Raw genomic sequence first — 22,785 nt, 5'->3', positions numbered from 1 at the left:
TTACAAGTTGTAAGTCGGAAATAAATATTAAATAACCACTCAATGCAGTAGAATTGTATAATTAACAAGTGCATAATAAAAAAGAGAATGCTTTAACACCTACTCTGAATTTCAAATAAGCAGTAGATTTTTATCCGACAAATTTATTTTTTCTCCCATTTTCCGCCCCCCTTGTAATCATGTGATAGAAATCAGTCAATCACAGACTAGTATACGTATACCCTGTGGGATTGTGCACATGTTCAGTAGGATCTTGTTCCCCAAAAAGTGTGAACATTAAAAAAGATTGTGCAAAATTTGATAATGGAAGTAAATTGGAAAGTGTCTTAAGACTGCATGATCTGAATCATAAAAGTTTATTTTGACCTTTAAGCAATCAGAAAACACAAGACTTATTATATTTGATTAAATTGTAGTTTAACGGCCAAGGAAACAGTACTCTATTTATATTGAGATTGTTAGATAGGCGACTGGCACCATTTTGTTATGTGCCGTTCGGGCTATTTATAGCATAGCAGTGCACCCCATGTCTCAGTGTCGTAGTCTGGCAAAATTTACTACTATTGTACAGGTGATGTACAGTTTTTATTAAATACGGTACTGTACAGTGCTAGTGTTAAACTAAACTTAGCGCTATTGCACACCTAATATATGTTAGAACAAACATGCTTTCAAGTTTTTAAAGACACTGGCAAGTGAAAAGAAAGGTAAGACCACCTTGTTTCACTTTAAAATGGGCTCCAGTCCCTATCCCACTGTATGAGCAAGATATCTCTCTCTATACACTATATATATATATATATATATATATATATATATATATATATATATATATATATATATATATATATATATATATATATATATATATATATATATATATATATATATATATATATATATACACACACACATATATATATATATATATATATACACACACATATATACATATACATATATACACATATATACATATATACATATATATATATATATATATACACACACACACACACACACACATATATATATACACACACACATATAAACACCCGCCCCCCAAGGCAGAACACTATGGGATCTGCGTTCTTATCGCAGAAACTGAAGGGTCTCTGCAGAAAGAACGGCCATGGCAGTTTAAAAAAAAAAAATGTTGCCTGCACTTTTAATTTCTGCCTGCAGGTGTCACTGTTTCGTTCTCTCTCAATGGAAACATTTGCTACTTTACTCTCTTTTTAATTTCCTCTCACTTCCTGATCTCCAGTGCAGTACAGGGAACAGCACATTCTAGAAAAGGTAAGTCAGGGCTTAAAGGGACATTAAACACTTTGAGATGGTAATATAAAATGATAAATTGTATATAATAAAACAACTCTGCAATCTGATCAACAGAAGCTTCATTCCTAAAAGCCCAGGAAGTAGAAACTGACCAGTAGAATGAGCCGTAATCCTTTGAGGCGGGGATTTACCCGACTGCACATAAGCATGATGAATCAAAAGCTTTAACCAAGACGCCAAAGAAATGGCAGAAGCCTTCTGACCTTTCCTAGAACCAGAAAAGATAACAAATAGACTAGAAGTCTTTCTGAAATCTTTAGTAGCTTCAACATATAATTTCAAAGCTCTTACTACATCCAAAGAATGTAAAGATCTCTCCAGAGAATTCCTAGGATTAGGACACATTGAAGGGACAACAATTTCTCTACTAATGTTAGAATTCACAACTTTAGGTAAAAAATTAAATTTAGTCCGCAACACCGCCTTATCCTGATGAAAAATCAGAAAAGGAGATTCACAAGAAAGAGCAGATAATTCAGAAACTCTTCTAGCAGAAGAGATGGCCAAAAGGAACAAAACTTTCCAGGAAAGTAATTTAATATCCAGAGAATGCATAGGTTCAAACGGAGGAGCCTGTAAAGCCCTCAGAACCAAATTGAGACTAGAAGGAGGAGAGATTGACTTAATGACAGGCTTGAAACGAACCAAAGCCTGTACAAAACAATGAATATCAGGATGATTAGCAATCTTTCTGTGAAAAAGAACAGAAAGAGCAGAGATTTGTCCTTTCAAGGAACTTGCAGACAAACCCATATCCAAAACATCCTGAAGAAACTATAAAATTCTAGGAAATCTAAAAGAATGCCAAGAGAATTTATGAGAACACCAAGAAATGAAGGTCTTACAAACTCGGTAATAAATCTTTCTAGACACAGATTTACGAGCCTGTAACATAGTATTAATCACTGAGTCAGAGAAACCTCTATGACTAAGTATTAAGCGTTCAATCTCCATACCTTCAAATTTAATGATTTGAGATCCTGATGGAAAAATGGGCCTTGAGATAGAAGGTCTGGCCTTAACGGAAGTGTCCAAGGTGGGCAACTGGACATCCGAACGAGATCCGCATACCAAAACCTGTGTGGCCATGCTGGAGCCACCAGCAGTACAAACTAACGCTCCATTAGGATTTTGGAAATCACTTTTGGAAGAAGAACTAGAGGCGGAAAGATATAAGCAGGTTGATAATTCCAAGGAAGTGACAACGCGTCCACCGCTTCCGCCTGAGGATCCCTGGATCTGGACAGATACCTGGGAAGTTTCTTGTTTAGATGAGAGGCCATCAGATCTATTTCTGGAAATCCCCAGATTCGAACAATCTGAAGAAATACCTCTGGGTGAAGAGACCATTCGCCCGGATGCAACGTCTGGCGACTGAGATAATCCGCTTCCCAATTGTCTATACCTGGGATGTGAACCGCAGAAATTAGACAGGAGCTGGATTCCGCCCATACAAGTATCCGAGATACTTCTTTCATAGCCTGAGGACTGTGAGTCCCACCTTGATGATTGACATATGCCACGGTTGTGACATTGTCTGTCTGAAAACAAACGATTCTCTCTTCAGAAGAGGCCAGAACTGAAGAGCTCTGAAAATCGAACGGAGTTCCAAAATGTTGATTGGTAATCTCGCCTCCTGAGATTACCAAACCCCCTGCGCTGTCAGAGATCCCCATACAGCTCCCCAACCTAAAAGACTCGCATCTGTTGAGATCACAGTCCAGGTTGGACGAACAAAAGAGGCCCCTTGAATTAAACAATGGTGATCCAACCACCAAGGTAGAGAAGATTGAACATTGGGGGTTAAGGATATTAATTGTGATATCCTTGTATAATCCCTGGTTCAGCATACAAAGCTGTAGAGGTCTCATGTGAAAACGAGCAAAAGGGATTGCGTCCGATGCAGCAGTCATGAGACCTAGAATTTCCATGCACAAAGCTACCGAAGGGAATGATTGAGACTGAAGGTTTCGACAAGCTGAAACCAATTTCAGACGTCTCTTTTCTGTTAGAGACAAAGTCATGGACACTGAATCTATTTGGAAACCCAAAAAGGTTACCCTTGTCTGAGGAATCAAGGAACTTTTTGGTAAATTGATCCTCCAACCATGTCTTTGAAGAAACAACACAAGTTGATTCGTATGAGATTCTGCAGAATGTAAAGACTGAGCAAGTACCAAGATATTGTCCAAATAAGGAAATACCGCAATACCCTGTTCTCTGATTACAGAGTGAAGGGCACTGAGAACCTTTGAAAAGATCCTTGGAGCTGTTGCTAGGCCAAACGGAAGAGCAACAAACTGGTAATGCTTGTCTAGAAAAGAGAATCTCAGAAACTGAAAGTGATCTGGATGGATTGGAATATGAAGATATGCATCCTGTAAGTCTATTGTAGACATATAATGCCCTTGCTGAACAAAAGGCAGAATAGTCCTTATAGTCAGTATTTTGAATGTTGGTATCCTTACATAATGTTTCAATATTTTTAGATCCAGAACTGGTCTGAAGGAATTCTCCTTCTTCGATACAATGAACAGATTTGAGTAAAACCCCAGACCCCGTTCCAGAACTGGAACTGGCACAATTACCCCAGCCGACTCTAGGTCTGAAACACATTTCAGAAACGCCTGAGCCTTTACTGGGTTTACTGGAATGCGTGAGAGAAAAAATCTTCTCACAGTCGGTCTTACCTTGAAACCTATTCTGTATCCTTGTGAAACAATGTTCTGAATCCAAAGACTTTGAATCGAATTGATCCAAACATCTTTGAAAAATCGTAACCTGCCCCCTACCAGCTGTGCTGGAATGAGGGCCGCACCTTCATGCAGATTTGGGAGCTGGTTTTGACTTTCTAAAAGGCTTGGATTTATTCCAGACTGGAGAAGGTTTCCAAACGGAAACTGTTCCTTTAGGGGAAGGGTCAGGCTTTTGTTCCTTATTCTGACGAAAGGAACGAAAACTATTAGCAGCCCTATATTTACCTTTAGATTTTTTGTCCTGAGGCAAAAAGGCTCCCTTCCCCCGAGTAACAGTTGAAATTATTGAATCTAACTGAGAACCAAATAATTTATTACCTTGGAAAGAAAGAGAAAGCAATGTTGACTTAGAAGTCATATCTGCATTCCAAGACTTAAGCCATAAAGCTCTTCTAGCTAAAATAGCTAAAGACATATACCTGACATCAATTCTAATGATATCAAAAATGGCATCACAAACAAAGTTATTAGCATGCTGAAGAAGTTTAACAATGCTATAAGCATTATGGTCTGACACTTGTTGCGCTAAAGCCTCCAACCAGAAAGTGGAAGCTGCAGCAACATCAGCCAAAGAAATAGCAGGTCTAAGAAGATTACCTGAACATAAATAAGCCTTCCTTAGAAAGGATTCAAGCTTCCTATCTAAAGGATACTTAAAAGAAGTACTATCTGCCGTAGGAATAGTAGAATGTTTAGTAAGAGTAGAGATAGCCCCATCAACTTTGGGGATTTTTTCCCAAAACTCTAATCTATCAGATGGCAAAGGGTACAATTTCTTAAACCTTGGAGAAGGAGTAAATGAAGAACCCAGACTATTCCATTCCCTAGAAATTACTTCTGAAATAGCATCAGGAACTGGAAAAACTTCTGGAATAACTACATGAGGTTTAAAAACTGAATTGAAACGCTTATTAGTTTTAATATCAAGAGGACTAGACTCCTCCATATCTAATGCAATCAACACTTCTTTAAGTAGAGAACGAATAAACTCCATCTTAAACAAATATGAAGATTTATCAGTGTCAATATCTGAGGCAGAATCTTCTGAACCAGATAGATCCTCATCAGAAATAGATAAGTCAGAATGATGGCGGTCATTTAAAAATTCATCTGAAATATGAGAAGTTTTAAAAGACCTCTTACGTTTACTAGAAGGAGGAATAACAGACAGAGCCTTCCGAATAGAATTAGAAACAAATTCTTTTACATTAACAGGAACATCCTGAACATTAGATGTTGAAGGAACAACAACAGGTAATGGAATATTACTAATGGAAATATTATCTGCGTTTGATAGTTTATCATGACAACTAACACAAACTACAGCCGGAGGAACAGTTACCAAAAGTTTACAACAAATGCACTTAACTTTGGTAGAACCGACATCAGGCAGCGTCTTTCCAGAAGCAGATTCTGATCCAGGGTCGGGTAGCGACATCTTGCAATATGTAATAGAAAAAACAACATATAAAGCAAAATGATCAAATTCCTTAAATGGCAGTTTCAGGAATGGGAAAAAATGCAAAACAAAACAAGCCTCTAGAAACCAGAAGCAACTAAAAAGTGAGATTGAAATAATGTGAAAAAAACTAGCGCCAAGTATGACGCCCACATTTTTGACGCCAAGAATGACGCCCATATTTTTGGGCGCCAAAAAAAGTCCGGAACACACATACGTCAAAAATGACGCAATCACGTGAAAACTTCCGGCGTCAGCTATGACGCCGGAAATGACTACATTTTTCTGCCAAAAAAGTCTTGCGCCAAGAATGACGCAATAAATAGGCTCGCGGGTGCAGAAAATGCTTCTAACAGCCCGCAATTTAGAAAAAAAGTCAATTGAAATTGAATTTTTAAAAAGGTAAGAAAAAATATAATTCATATGCATTTTCCCAAAAAAATGAAACAGACAGTCTGAAAGAAGGAATACTGATTATCCTGAATCATGGCAAAACATAATTTATGCTTACCTGATAAATTTATTTCTCTTGTAGTGTATCCAGTCCACGGATCATCCATTACTTATGGGATAGTCTCCTTCCCAACAGGAAGTTGCAAGAGGATCACCCACAGCAGAGCTGCTATATAGCTCCTCCCCTCACTGCCATATCCAGTCATTCGACCGAAACAAGACGAGAAAGGAGAAACCATAGGGTGCAGTGGTGACTGTAGTTTAATTAAAATTTAGACCTGCCTTAAAAGGACAGGGCGGGCTGTGGACTGGATACACTACAAGAGAAATACATTTATCAGGTAAGCATAAATTATGTTTTCTCTTGTTAAGTGTATCCAGTCCACGGATCATCCATTACTTATGGGATACCAATACCAAAGCTAAAGTACACGGATGATGGGAGGGACAAGGCAGGATTAAACGGAAGGAACCACTGCCTGAAGAACCTCTCTCCCAAAAACAGCCTCCGAAGAAGCAAAAGTATAAATTTGTAAAATTTTGAAAAGGTGTGAAGCGAAGACCAAGTCGCAGCCTTGCAAATCTGTTCAACAGAGGCCTCATTTTTAAAGGCCCAGGTGGAAGCCACAGCTCTAGTAGAATGAGCTGTAATCCTTTCAGGGGGCTGCTGTTCAGCAGTCTCATAGGCTAAGCGAATTATGCTCCGAAGCCAAAAGGAAAGAGGTTGCTGAAGCTTTTTGACCTCTCCTCTGTCCAGAGTAAACGACAAACAGGGATGATGTTTGGCGAAAATCTTTAGTACCTTGTAAGTAAAACTTCAAGGCGCCGACAACGTCCAGATTATGTAAGAGACGTTCCTTCTTTGAAGAAGGATTAGGACACAATGATGGAACAACAATCTCTTGATTGATATTCTTGTTAGAAACCACCTTGGGTAAAAACCCAGGTTTGGTACGCAGAACTACTTTATCTGCAAGAAAAATCAGATAAGGAGAATCACATTGTAAGGCAGATAGCTCAGAGACTCTTCGAGCCGAGGAAATAGTCATCAAAAACAGAACTTTCCAAGATAAAAGTTTAATATCAATGGAATGAAGGGGTTCAAACGGAACTCCTTGAAGAACTTTAAGAACCAAGTTTAAGCTCCACAGGGGAGCAACAGTTTTAAACACAGGCTTAATTCTAACCAAAGCCTGACAAAATGCCTGGACGTCTGGAACCTCTGCCAGACGCTTGTGCAAAAGGACAGAGCAGAAATCTGTCCTTTTAAAGAACTAGCTGATAATCCTTTGTCCAAACCCTCTTGGAGAAAGGACAATATCCTAGGAATCCTAACCTTACTCCATGAGCAATTCTTGGATTCACACCAATAAAGATATTTACGCCATATCTTATGGTAGATTTTCCTGGTGACAGGCTTTCGTGCCTGTATTAAGGTATCAATGACTGACTCTGAGAAGCCACGCCTTGATAGGATCAAGCGTTCAATCTCCATGCAGTCAGTCTCAGAGAAATTAGATTTGGATGATTGAAAGGACCTTGTATTAGAAGGTCCTGCCTCAGAGGCAGAGTCCATGGTGGAAAGGATGACATGTCCACTAGGTCTGCATACCAGGTCCTGCGTGGCCACGCAGGCGCTATCAGAATAACTGATGCTCTCTCCTGCTTGATTTTGGCAATCAGTCTAGGGAGCAGAGGAAAAGGTGGAAACACATAAGCCAGGTTGAAGAACCAAGGAGCTGCTAGAGCATCTATCAGCGTCGCTCCCGGGTCCCTGGACCTGGATCCGTAACAAGGAAGCTTGGCGTTCTGGCGAGACGCCATGAGATCCAGTTCTGGTTTGCCCCAACGATGGATCAGTTGAGCAAACACCTCCGGATGGAGTTCCCACTCCCCCGGATGAAAAGTCTGACAACTTAGAAAATCCGCCTCCCAGTTCTCTACGCCTGGGATGTGGATCGCTGACAGGTGGCAAGAGTGAGACTCTGCCCAGCGAATTATCTTTGAGACTTCTAACATCGCTAGGGAACTCCTGGTTCCCCCTTGATGGTTGATGTAAGCCACAGTTGTGATGTTATCCGACTGAAATCTGATGAACCTCAGGGTTGCTAACTGAGGCCAAGCTAGAAGAGCATTGAATATTGCTCTTAACTCCAGAATATTTATTGGGAGGAGTTTCTCCTCCTGAGACCACGATCCCTGAGCCTTCAGGGAGTTCCAGACTGCGCCCCAACCTAGAAGGCTGGCTGGCATCTGTCGTTACAATCGTCCAATCTGGCCTGCGAAAGGTCATACCCTTGGACAGATGAACCCGAGATAGCCACCAGAGAAGAGAATCTCTGGTCTCTTGATCCAAATTTAGTAGAGAGGACAAATCTAAGTAATCCCCATTCCACTGACTTAGCATGCATAATTGCAGCGGTCTGAGATGCAGGCGCGCAAATGGCACTATGTCCATTGCCGCTACCATTAAGCCGATTACTTCCATGCACTGAGCCACTGACGGGCGTGGAATGGAATAAAGGACACGGCAAGCATTTAGAAGTTTTGATAACCTGGACTCCGTCAGGTAAATTTTCATCTCTACAGAATCTATAAGAGTCCCTAGGAAGGTGACTCATGTGAGTGGGGATAGATAACTCTTTTCCACGTTCACTTTCCACCCATGCGACCTCAGAAATGCCCGAACTATCTCTGTATGAGACTTGGCACTTTGAAAGCTTGACGCCTGTATCAGGATGTCATCTAGATATGGAGCCACCGCTATGCCTCGCGGTCTTAGAACCGCCAGAAGTGAGCCCAGAACCTTTGTAAAGATTCTCGGGGCTGTAGCCAACCCGAAGAGAAGAGCTACAAATTGGTAATGCCTGTCTAGAAAGGCAAACCTTAGGAACCGATGATGATCTTTGTGAATCGGTATGTGAAGGTAGGCATCCTTTAAGTCCACTGTGGTCATGTACTGACCCTCTTGGATCATGGGTAGGATGGTCCGAATAGTTTCCATTTTGAATGATGGAACTCTGAGGAATTTGTTTAAGATCTTTAGATCCGAGATTGGTCTGAAGGTTCCCTCTTTCTTGGGAACCATAAACAGATTTGAATAAAACCCCTGTCCGGTCCGCGGAACTGGATGGATCACTCCCATTACTAGGAGGTCTTGCACACAGCTTAGGAATGCCTCTTTCTTTGTCTGGTTTGATGATAACCTTGAAAGATGAAATCTCCCTTGTGGAGGAGAAGCTTTGAAGTCCAGAAGATATCCCTGAGATATGATCTCCAACGCCCAGGGATCCTGAACATCTCTTGCCCACGCCTGGGCGAAGAGAGAAAGCCTGCCCCCCACTAGATCCGTTTCCGGATAGGGGGCCGTTCCTTCATGCTGTCTTGGGGGCAGCAGCAGGTTTTCTGGCCTGCTTGCCTTTGTTCCAGGACTGGTTAGGTTTCCAGGCCTGTCTGGAATGAGCAACAGTTCCCTCTTGTTTTGAAGCGGAGGAAGTTGATGCTGCTCCTGCCTTGAAATTTCGAAAGGCACGAAAATTACTGTTTGGCCTTTGATTTGGCCCTGTCCTGAGGAAGGGTATGACCCTTGCCTCCAGTAATGTCAGGAATAATTTCCTTCAAGCCAGGCCCGAATAAGGTCTGCCCCTTGAAAGGAATGTTGAGTAACTTAGACTTTGAAGTCACGTCAGCTGACCAGGATTTAAGCCATAGAGCCCTACGCGCCTGGATGGCGAATCCGGAATTCTTAGCCGTTAGTTTAGTCAAATGAACAATGGCATCAGAAACAAATGAGTTAGCTAGCTTATCAATAATTTCATTCAATGGAGCTGTCTGGATGGCTTCTTCCAGGGCCTCAAACCAGAATGCCGCCGCAGCAGTGACAGGCGCAATGCATGCAAGGGGCTGTAAAATAAAACCTTGTTGAATAAACATTTTCTTAAGGTAACCCTCCAATTTTTTATCCATTGGATCTGAAAAAGCACAACTGTCCTCAACCGGGATAGTGGTACGCTTTGCTAAAGTAGAAACTGCTCCCTCCACCTTAGGGACCGTCTGCCATAAGTCCCGTGTAGTGGCGTCTATTGGAAACATTTTTCTAAATATAGGAGGTGGGGAAAAGGGCACACCGGGTCTATCCCACTCCTTGCTAATAATTTCTGTAAGCCTTTTAGGTATAGGAAAAAAGTCAGTACACACCGGCACCGCATAGTATCTATCCAGCCTACACAATTTCTCTGGAATTGCAACTGTGTTACAGTCATTCAGAGCAGCTAATACCTCCCCAAGCAATACACGGAGGTTCTCAAGCTTAAATTTAAAATTAGAAATCTCTGAATCAGGTTTCCCCGAGTCAGAGATGTCACCCACAGAATGAAGCTCTCCGTCCTCATGTTCTGCATACTGTGACGCAGTATCAGACATGGCTCTTACAGCATTTGCGCGCTCTGTATCTCTCCTAACCCCAGAGCTATCGCGCTTGCCTCTTAATTCAGGCAATCTAGATAATACCTCTGACAGGGTATTATTCATGATTGCAGCCATGTCCTGCAATGTAATCGCTATGGGCGTCCCTGATGTAATTGGCGCAATATTAGCGTGGGTCCCCTGAGCGGGAGGCGAAGGGTCTGACACGTGGGGAGAGTTAGTCGGCATAACTTCCCCCTCGACAGAACCCTCTGGTGATAATTCTTTTATAGATAAAGACTGATCTTTACTGTTTAAGGTCTCTATTAATAAGCCCGATACCAGTCGCTATCACTGCATTTAAGGCTTTACTTACATTACTTCGGTATCAGCAGCATATTCTAGCAAATTCCATCCCTAGAAAAATATTTTAACTGCACATAGCTTATTGCAGGAAAACCTGCACGCTATTCCCCCTCTGAAGTTACCTCACTCCTCAGAATATGTGAGAACAGCAAAGGATCTTAGTTACTTCAGCTAAGATCATAGAAAACGCAGGCAGATTCTTCTTCCAAATACTGCCTGAGATAAACAGTACACTCTGGTACCATTTAAAAATAAACTTTTGATTGAAGAAATAAACTAAGTATAAAACACCACAGTCCTCTTACGACCTCCATCTTAGTTGAGAGTTGCAAGAGAATTACTGGATATGGCAGTGAGGGGAGGAGCTATATAGCAGCTCTGCTGTGGGTGATCCTCTTGCAACTTCCTGTTGGGAAGGAGAATATCCCATAAGTAATGGATGATCCGTGGACTGGATACACTTAACAAGAGAAATATAAGTTAAACACATATATTTAGAACTTTACATTTAAAGTGCCCAACCATAGCTTAGAGTGTCATAAATAGAAATAAGTCTTAAGTACCCTAAGACACTCATCTACATAAAGTAGATAGCCAAACCAGTACTGAAACGAGAATCAGCAGAGGTAATGGTATATAAGAGTATATCGTCGATCTGAAAAGGGAGGTAGGAGAAGAAATCTCTACGACCGATAACAGAGAACCTATGAAATAGATCCCCTAGAGGAAGACCATTGTATTCAAATAGGCAATACTCTCTTCACATTCCTCTGAGAGGAAAACCGGGCTTCAGCCTGCTGCGAAGCGCATATCAACGTAGAAATCTAGCACAAACTTACTTCACCACCTCCATGGGAGGCAAAGTTTGTAAAACTGAATTGTGGATGTGGTGAGGGGTGTATTTATAGGCATTTTTAGGTTTGGGAAACTTTGCCCCTCCTGGTAGGAATGTATATCCCATACGTCACTAGCTCATGGACTCTTGCCAATTACATGAAAGAAATACATCTACATGTTAGTCATGGACTAATCTTTTCTTTGAATGCATCATTCTATCTAGCATGTATTTAGTGTTTAATATCCCTTTAACAAATGTATTCTAGGAGTGTAGGAGCCAATCAAAATACTTTTTTTTTGTTCTTTAATAAGTGTATGTATGGTATGAAAAAAATCTGTTAAAATCTGACAGCGCTCAACCTCGTGTCTGTAGCTCCTAGTATTGTGGGTACCAGCGCCCCCAAAAAGGTGAATGTAGTGCTAAAAATAAATACACAGAGCGCCTCCTAAAAGGCTAAGACACTAGTAGTGACAAGATTATTTAAATAAAAAATATATTGAAATTCTATAGGGGTATATAAAATATTTTATAAGCTACTTATAGCTAAAATATACAAACAAGATACAAAAGTGGATCCACTTAAAATTAACAATAAAATATGCATATATCTATATAAAAAACAATACAATTGTGGTTAAAAACCACAACAATATACAATCTTGATCACAAAATAAATTACAATAAAATAGCTGTTTATGGTTGGATAAAAAATATAAATATATAAAAACATCAATTTACTGAGTAGGTGTCCATAAATATGTAGGTCCCAAACTTTAAATTCTTTCCAGAGAGTGAATGTCCAATATAAAGATTCTATTTTAAAACAGTTATCCTTATATATCCCTCGAAAAACGGTGAAATGATGAAGTGTGTAAAAAAGAAGAAAAACGTAGTGGTTTTCAAATCAAATTTCAAAAATTATTGTGAATATCCAAAAAATCCTGAAAAGATGATGTGATGAAGTGGGCGTGAATAATCAAAAATGTGTGTACACAAAAATGAAAAAAGAAAAAGGAAAAAATGTGAAAAAAATAATCCAAATGAATATTTAGGATGTGTTAAAGTGAATAACACACTTATAAAGTGACCCTTATGTGAATACAAGATGTGAAGAGATGCTCCTAAAAAGTTATTCCTGTGTGTAAACGATGAAAAAATACAGAAATGGATCCTATGTCTCAGGGATCAATTCATTCAAAGATATACCATATATGTCAACGCGTTTCGGCCCTAAGAACTGGGCCTTTATCAAGACTCATGGTATGTGTGTGTGTGTATATGTATATGTATATATATATATATATATATATATATATATATATATATATATATATATATATATATATATATATATATATATATATATATATATATATATATATATATATATATATATATATATACATATATATACATATATATATATATATATATATATATATATATATATATATATATATATATATATATATATATATATATATATATATATATATATATATATATATATATATATAGTGTGTGTATGGTGTAAGTGTATGGTGTATACACAGGCTGTACATGAACCTGTCCTCATGCACACCGAGTAAGGGCAACAAACACAGCAACACCAGCTTCTTAAAGACACTGCAGAAAAATTTTCACTAAAAAAAAAATCTCATCGCAGAAAATGAAAAAAAGTTCTGCCTCTGGGATATACACACACACATATACATATACATATATACACATACATACATATACATACATATATACATACACACATATATACATATACACATATACACATATATATATATATATATATATATATACATACACACACACACACACACACAACACACACATGCATGCACACACATATACATAATTTATGTAAGAACTTACCTGATAAATTAATTTATTTCATATTGGCAAGAGTCCATGAGCTAGTGACGTATGGGATATAAAATCCTACCAGGAGGGGCAAAGTTTCCCAAACCTCAAAATGCCTATAAATACAGCCCTCACCACACCCACAATTCAGTTTAACAAATACCCAAGTAGTGGGGTGATAAAGAAAAGGAGTAAAAAGCATCAAAGGAATTTGGAAATAATTGTGCTTTATACAAAAAATAAAATGTATGCTTGCCTGATAAATTTGTTTCTTTTTAGACACAATGAGTCCACGGATTTCATCCTTACTTGTGGGATTACGCCTCCTGGTCAGCAGGAGGCGGCAAAGAGCACCACAGCAGAGCTGTTATATAGCTCCTCCCTTCCCTCCCACTCCAGTCATTTGACCGAAGTTAGGAAAAGAAAGGAAAAGCCAAGGTGCAGAGGTGTCTGAAGTTTACAAAAATTAATAACCTGTCTCATAGAACAGGGTGGGCCGTGGACTCATCGTGTCTAAAAAGAAACAGAATTTATCAGGTAAGCATACATTTTCTTTTCTTTTTAAAGACACGAGTCCACGGATTTCATCCTTACTTGTGGGATACAATACCAAAGCTAGAGTACATGGATGATAAGGGAGGGACAAGACAGGGAACCTAAACGGAAGGCACCACTGCTTGAAGAACCTTTCTCCCAAAAACAGACTCAGCCGAAGCAAAGGTATCAAATTTGTAACATTTAGAAAAAGTGTGAAGAGAAGACCAAGTTGCAGCCTTGTAAATCTGCTCAACTGAAGTATCATTTTTGAATGCCCATGAGGAAGCAACAGCCCTGGTGGAATGACCCGTAACTCTTTCAGGAGGCTGCTGTCCAGCAGTCTCATATGCAAAACGGATTATACTCTTCAGCCAAAAGGAAAGAGAGGTAGCCGTAGCTTTCTGACCCTTATGTTTTCCAGAAAAAATTACAAACGGAGCAGACGATTGACAAAAGTCCTTAGTCGCTTGTAAGTAAAATTTTAAAGCCCGGACTACGTCCAAATTGTGCAGAAGACGTTCCTTCTGAGAAGAAGGATTAGGACACAAGGAAGGAACAACAATCTCCTGATTAATGTTCTTGTCTGAAACAACCTTAAAAAGAAAACCAAGTTTAGTACGTAACCACCTTATCCAACTGAAAAATAAGGTAAGGCGAATTATATTGTGATGCCGAAAACTCAGACACTCTTCAAGCAGAAGAAATGGCAACAAGAAATAAAACTTTCCAAGATAACAACTTAATATCTATGGAACGCATAGGTTCAAACGGAACCCCTTGAAGAACTTTAAGAACTAAATTCAAACTCCATAGAGGAGCAATTACTTTAAACACAGGCCTAATTCTAGTTCAACTGAATGTATATCTATCAGCGCCACAATAATACCATACAAGCTATATCTGATATAGGCGGAGTCTCCCAACCAGACTCCAAAAGTTAAGAGTAAAAAGAAATGCCAAGATACAGCGCTACACTACCCTCAGATGAGGGTTGGGTTGCCAAAGATGGTGTCCACGACTAGGAATGTGTATACATAAAGGTTAATATATAATATTGTGTTACACAAAGAATATATATAAAACCATGTGAAAAAGTACTTAAAAGGTAAAAGATTAAAAACTATATATATATATATATATATATATATATATATATATATATATATATATATATATATATATATAGGATGTGATATTAAAATGTATTAAACAAACATTTTATTAACATAAACGGACAGTTAAAAATACAGTTAAAAATAGATTCAACAATCTAATGGATTGCCCCATACAATGTCCAAGAAGTTATGTCCTATGTAACATACAAGTGTTTAAGTCCCATACCAAAATGTCCAAAGCAAATGTTCAAGGTTAATATCCAAAAAAAAAATAAAAATGATAATATGTCCAAAGTTGGTGTAAAAATCAAAAAGGTGAAAAAATGTAAAAAATATAAAAAAATATATTAAAAAATATTTTTTGAAAAGATGAAAAAATGAATAAAAATATATAAAAAAATATATGAGTTGTGATCAGCAACCCATATGGAAGGAATATAATATATGTGATAGTGAATAATTCTCGTGAGGTGTACACCTAAAAAGTGTGTATAAAAATGTGTGTATATAAAAGGGTGTGGTAAAAATGTGTCATAAAAAATGTGTCATAAAAAAGGATTCAAAATCCTGGTTAAATAAATAAAGTCCAAATTGCTCCAAAAAAATGTGTATATAATTCCAAATGTGAGTGTAGAAAGTGCTGGGTTGATGTTCCTCTTCTTAAAAGGTTATCAAATGCAATGGGATATCCTCCTGTACCTAAAAAAGTGTACAGAAAATAGACATAGTGCAATAAAATCACTTTAGAATGACAACAACAGTATTCTACTCACCAGATATACTAATCAAGCCTGACAAAAGGATTGAACATCTGGGACATCTGCCAGACGCTTGTGTAACAAAATAGATAAAGCAGAGATCTGACCCTTTAGGGAACTCATTGATAAACCCTTCTCAAATCCTTCTTGGAGAAAAGACAAAATCCTGGAAATCCTAACTCTACTCCATGAGTAGCCCTTGGATTCACACCAATAAAGATTTTTACGCCATATCTTATGGTAAATCTTCCTAGTTACAGGCTTATGTGCCTGAATTAAGGTATCTATGACGAATCAGAGAAACCTCGCTTGGATAGGATTAAGCGTTCAATCTCCAAGCAGTCAGCTTCAGAGAAACTAGATTTGGGTGAAGGAAGGGTCCCTGAATGAGAAGGTTCCTTCCTCAACGGAAGTGTCCAAGGTGGCAGAGATGACATGTCCACCTGATCGGCATACCAATTCCTGCGAGGCCACGCAGGAGCGATGAGGATCACTGATGCCTTCTCCTGTTTGATTTGAGCAATAACCCGGGGAAGAAGAGCAAATGGGGTGAATAGATATGCTAAGTTGAAGGACCAAGGAACTGCCAAAGCATCTATTCAGCTCGGCCTGGGGATCCCTGGACCTGGACCCATATCTCGGGAGCTTGGCATTCTGACGAGATGCCATAAGATCCAATTCCGGCCGACCCCATTTGAGAATCAGATTAGAAAATATTTCCGGATCGAGTTCCCACTCTCCCGGATGAAAGGTTTGCCTGCTCAGAAAATCTGCCTCCCAGATTTCCACCCCTGGGATGAGGATCGCTGACAGATGGCAAGAATGGGCCTCCGCCCACTGGATTATCTTGGCTACTTCGGTCATCGCTAAGGAACTCCTCGTTCCTCCCTGATGATTGATGTAAGCCACTGTCGTTATGTTGTCTGACTGGATTCTGATGAATTGAGCCGAAGCCAACTGAGGCCAGGCCCAAAGTGCATTGAAGATCGCCATCAGCTCTAGGATGTTGATGGGAAGGAGAGACTCTGCCCGAGTCCATACTCCCTGAGACTTTAAAGAGCTCCAGACTGCTCCCCATCCTAAAAGGCTGGCGTCCGTTGTCACAATCACCCATGAAAGTCTGCGAAAGCACGTCCCCTGGGATAGATGATCCAGAGACAACCACCATTGAAGAGAGTCCCTCGTCTCCTGTTCTAGGGTTATTTGCGGAGACAAATCCTTATAATCTCCATTCCACTGCCTGAGCATGCTTAACTGCCGAGGCCTGAGGTGAAACCGAGCAAACGGTATGATGTCCATTGCCGCCACCATCAATCAGATTACCTCCATGCACTGAGCCACTGACTGCCGAGGAGTGGACTGAAGTGCTCGACATGTATTCAGAATCTTTGACTTTCTGACCTCTGTCAGAAAAATTCTCATGGATATAGAGTCGATTAGAGTTCCCAAGAAGGGTACCCTTGTCTGCGGAATTAACAAACTCTTTTCCAGATTTACCTTCCACCCATGAGTTATCAGGAAGGATAGCACAATGTCGGTATGGGACCTTGTTTGCTGATAAGATGACGCCTGGATTAGAATATCGTCCAGATAAGGCGCCACCGCAATGTCCCGCGGCAGAGACCCCAGGACCTTTGTGAAAATTCTGTGTGCCATAGCCAGACCGAAAGGAAGAGCCACAAACTGAAAAATGTTTGTCCAGAAAGGCAAACCTCAGGAACTTGTGATGATCTCTGTGGATAGAAACATGAAGGTATGCATCCTTTAGATCCACTGTCGTCATAAATTGACCCTCCTGGATCAATGGAAAAATGGTACGAATAGTTTCCATCTTGAAAGATGGAACTCTGAGAAACTTATTTAGACGCTTGAGGTCTAAGATAGGTCTGAAGGTTCCCTCCTTTTTGGAAACTACAAACAGATTTGAATAAAAACCCTGTCCCTGTATCGGAACGGGACAAATTACTCCCATGGAAGAGAGGTCTCTTACACAATGTAAGAATGCCTCTCTTTTATCTGGTCTGCAGATAATCTTGAAACAAGAAATCTTCCTCGGGGGGGAAGAATTTCTGAACTCCAGTTTGTATCCCTGAGACACTATTTCTATAGCCCAGGGATCCTGAACATCTCACACCCAAGCCTGAATGAAGAAGGAAAGTCTGCCCCCTACCAGATCCGGTCCTGGATCGGGGGCAAACCCTTCTTGCTGTCTTGGAATCAGTAGCAGGTTTCTTGGATTGTTTACCCTTGTTCCACGATAGGTTGGGTCTCCAAGTAAACTTGGATCGCGAATAGTTTCCTTCCTGTTTAGAGGATGAAGAGAAGGAGTTTCCCTAGAAATTTCGAAAGGAATGAAAATTACTTTGTCGACCTTTCTGCTTGGTTCTTTTATCCTGAGGGAGGAAATGACCCTTGCCTCCCGTGATGTCAGAGATAATTTCCTTCAAGCCAGGTCCAAACAGGGTCTTTCCCTTGTAAGGAATAGCCAGAAGTTTAGACTTGGATGACACGTCGCAGACCAAGGCTTCAACCATAAGGCCCTGCGGGCTAGGATAGAAAAACCTGAACTCTTAGCAGCCAATTTAGTAATCTGCAGAGAAGCATCAGTAATAAAAGAATTAGCTAATTTCAGAGCTTTAATCCGATCCTGGATTTCTTCCAAAGAAGTCTCAGTCTTAAGAAACTCCGCAAGTGAATCAAACCAATAAGCTGCCGCACTAGTGACCGTAGCAATGCATGCAGCCGGTTGCAACAGCAAACCCTGGTGAACATAGATCTTTTTAAGTAGACCCTCCAACTTCTTATCCATAGAGTCTTTGAAAGCACAACTATCCTCAATAGGAATAGTAGTTTGTTTAGCCATGGTGGAAATAGCCCCCTCCACCTTAGAACCGTCTGCCAAGTTTCCCTGACAGCGTCAGCTATAGGGAACTTCTTCCTGAAAATGGGAGGAGGAGAGAAGGGAATACCTCCCATTCCTTAGAAATTATCTCCGAAGTTTGCTTGGGAACGGGAAAAACATCTGAGTAAGTAGGAACTTCGAAATTTGTCGATTTCTCAGGAACAACCACTACTGTGGAGTTATAGTCGTCCAAAGTTACTAAAAACCTCCCTGAATAACAGGCGGAGGTGTTCTAGTTTAAACCTGAAAGAAACCACTTCTGAATCAGTCAAAGGTAAGGAACTCCCTGAGTCAGAAATTTCTCCTTCCGATAGAACCTCCTTAGCCTAGAACTCGGAGCCCTGGGAGGGTACGTCCGAGATTGCCACCATAGCATCAGAAACTTCATTGACCACGTAGTTGTCCTTCCTTTTACGTTTGCCTTGAAGTATAGGAAAAGCAGATAACGCATCAGAAAGTGTAGAAGACATAACTGCAGCTATGTCCTTTAACGTAACTGCAGCAGAAACTTGAGAAGTACAGGGCACTGCTTGAGCGGGTGTTAAGGGATGTGACACGTGGGGAGAAAGCTGCGGCATACTCTGCATCTCATCTCTATAGCATAGAGCCCCCTCTCAATGCATGAGGGACAAAAAGGAACATGAGGTTCCACATTGGCATTCAAACACATGGCACAAGTAACAGTCTGGACATCTTCTAAATCCATGATATTGAAGTAAATAAAAAATATAAACTGGCCCTTTAAATTGTACTGGCCCTTTAAAATTTTAACCCACCACTCTCTTACTGTATTGAGAAACAAGAGTGTGTAAGAACGAAAACTAATACCAAAAACTGGCCTTTTGATAAATCCTGAAAAATAACAGGTTATTGTGCCTTTAAAATTAAAAACCAACTATTTTACTGAGCTGGATAAATCTTTTTAACAATTCCTTTGCCTGCAAGAAAAAAAGGACTGACACCTCTTCGCCTCAACAGCTCTGCTGAGGCACCTACCTGCCACCCGGTTTCCAGACCACTCTTCCCAGCAATTTTCAGATCGGGTCTCAGAACGCTATCAACCGCTTGCTTATTCAACCATGCGGTTCTAGCATAACGCCTGATTGATATCCTGGATGTCGGAACTCCGGAACAGACTAACAACTGCGGGGCTTCTCTAAACCCAACTGAAGCGTGCGAAAATTAGCCTTGCCCTTCGTGGGCTCAAAATCTTAGTTTCTCTGTTAAGTTTTTAATAAAAATAACCGATAGCCCCAAGCGTAGCCCAGTGCCTGTATAAATGCTGTCTTGCAGGGGAGCCCTCTACTTAAGGAGCCCATGTTCCCAATGAAATGTATATATGTATGATTTAAGTGCAGAGTCCTCTATGAGTTGAAATATGCCCCAGAATAATAAAGACTGCACTTACCTCGACAGGTTTAAGAGGTCCTTTCCCTCTTATAGCCCTGTGAACAAAGATAAAGCCTGAGTTAGTTCTTGCTTAGGCCATCACAAGAAGGGCAGCATCACAGTATGGGAGGTGCAGTGAGAATTATGTCCCACCAGTTCCCATTGTTCTAAAGCCACCAATAGCTCTACTCTAAAGACTGATATGGACTATGGCTACACCCTAGAACAAAGCAGCACTCTCTGGCATCACTTTAAAAATAATAAACTCTTGATTGAAGAATCTAATCCAACACCTCGCTTTACCTCGTCCTATAACTAACGTGTCTTTAAAAAGAAAAATCACAACCACCATAAAAAGGGTGAGACTCATGGACTCTTGCCAATATGAAAGAAATTAATTTATCAGGTAAGTTGTTACATAAATTATGTTTTCTTTCATGTAATTGGCAAGAGTCCATGAGCTAGTGACGTATGAGATAGCAATACCCAATACGTGGAACTCCACGCAAGAGTCACTAGAGAGGGAGGGATAAAATAAAAACAGCCATTTTTCGATGAAAAAAATGAATCCACAACCCAAAATAGAAGTTTATTCTCATAAATGAAAGGAAAAGCTTAAATCATAAGCGGAAGAATCAAACTGAAACAACTGCCTGAAGAACTTTTCTACCAAAAACTGCTTCAGAAGAAGCAAATACATCAAAAGGGTAGAATTTAGTAAATGTATGCAAAGAAGACCAAGTTGCTGCTTTGCAAATCTTATCAACTGAAGCTTCATTCTTAAAAGCCTACTAAGTAGAGACTGATCTAGTAGAATGAACTGTAATTCTCTGAGGCAGGGCTTGACCCGACTCCAAATAAGCTTGAAGAATCAAAAGCTTTAACCACAATGCCAAGGAAACGGCAGAAGCTTTCTGACCTTTCCTAGAACCAGAAAAGATAACAAATAGACTAGAAGTCTTCCTGAAATCTTTAGTAGTTTCAACATAATATTTCAGAGATCTCACCACATCCTAAAGAATGTAAAGATCTCTCCAAAAATTCTTAGGATTAGGACACAAGGAAGGGACAACAATTTCTCTATTAATGTTGTTAGACTTCACAACCTTAGGTAAGATAATTCAGAAACTCTTCTAGCAGAAAGGATGGCCAAAAGAAACAACACTTTCCAAGAAAGTATTTTAATGTCCAAAGAATGCATAGGCTCAAATGGAGGAGCCTGTAAAGCCTTCAAAACCAAATTAAGACTCCAAGGAGGAGAGATTGATTTAATAACAGGCTTGATACGAAACAAAGCCTGAACAAAACAGTGAATGTCAGGAAGCTTAGAAATCTTTCTGTGAAATAAAACAGAAAGAGCAGAGATTTGTCCTTTCAAGGAACTTGAAGACAAACCCTTATCCAAACCATCCTGAAGAAACTGTAGAACTCTAGGAATTCTAAAAGAATGCCAAGAGAATTTGAGAACACCATGAAATATAAGTCTTCCAAACTCGATTATAAATTTTTCTAGAAACAGATTTACGAGCCTGAAAATAGTATTAATCACTAAGTCAGAGAAACCTCTATGACTAAGCACTAGGCGTTCAATTTCCATATCTTCAAATGTAATGATTTAAGATCCTGATGGAAAAACATACCTTGAGACTGAAGGTCCGGTCTTCATGGAAGTGGCCAAGGTTGGCAACTGGACATCCGAACAAGATCCACATACCAGAACCTGTGAGGCCATGCTGGAGCCACCAGCAACACAAACTATTGCTCCATAATGATTTTTGAGATCACTCTAGGACGAAAAACTAGAGGCAGGAAAATATAAGCCGGGATAACACCAAGGAAGTGTTAACGCATCCACTGCTTCCGCCTGAGGATCCCTGGACCTGTACAGGTACCTGGGAAGTTTCTTGTTTAGATGAGAAGCCATCTGAACAAACTGAGAAAACACATCTGGATGGAGGGACCACTCCCCCAGATGTAAAGTCTGACGGCTGAGATAATCCGCTTCACAATTTTCTATACCTGGGATATGAACCGCAGAGATTACACAGGAGCTGTATTCTGCCCAAGCAAGTATCCGGGATACTTCTTTCATAGCTTGGGGACCGAGTCCCACCCTGATGATTGACATATGCCACAGTAGTGATATTGTCAGTCTGAAAACAAATGAATGGTTCTCTTCAACAGAGGCCAAATCTGAAGAGCCCTGAAAATCGCACGGAGTTCCAAAATATTGATTGGTAATCTCGCCTCTTGAGATTTCCAAACCCCTTGTGCGGTCAGAGATCCCCAAACAGCTCCCCAACCTGAAAGACACTCATCTGTTGTGATCACAGTCCAGGTTGGACCAACAAAAGAGGCCCCTAGAACTATACTATGGTGATCTAACCACCAAGTCAGATAGTCGAACATTGGGGTTTACGGATATTAATTGTGATATCCTTGTATAATCCCTGCACCATTGGCTCAGCATACAAAGCTGGAGAGGTCTCATATGAAAACGAGCAAAGGGGATCGCGTCCGATGCTGCAGTCATGAGACCTAAAACTTCCATGCACATTGCTACTGAAGGGAATGACTGTGACTGAAGGTTCC

General features: G+C 40.0%; 1 protein-coding gene across 5 annotated transcripts in view; it reads right to left on the bottom strand.

Annotated features, from left to right (window-relative positions):
- The window catches only part of FAR1 (fatty acyl-CoA reductase 1), a 207,057-nt gene that overhangs the window by 87,990 nt on the left and 96,282 nt on the right, over positions 1 to 22,785 (bottom strand). The gene's annotated exons all lie outside the window — the stretch shown is intronic.

This window comes from Bombina bombina, chromosome 7 (assembly GCF_027579735.1).
Source record: "Bombina bombina isolate aBomBom1 chromosome 7, aBomBom1.pri, whole genome shotgun sequence".
NCBI classification, from domain to species: Eukaryota; Metazoa; Chordata; class Amphibia; order Anura; family Bombinatoridae; genus Bombina; species Bombina bombina.
Note: the sequence above shows the minus strand (reverse complement) of the source record. Positions and strands in the feature narration are given on the sequence as shown.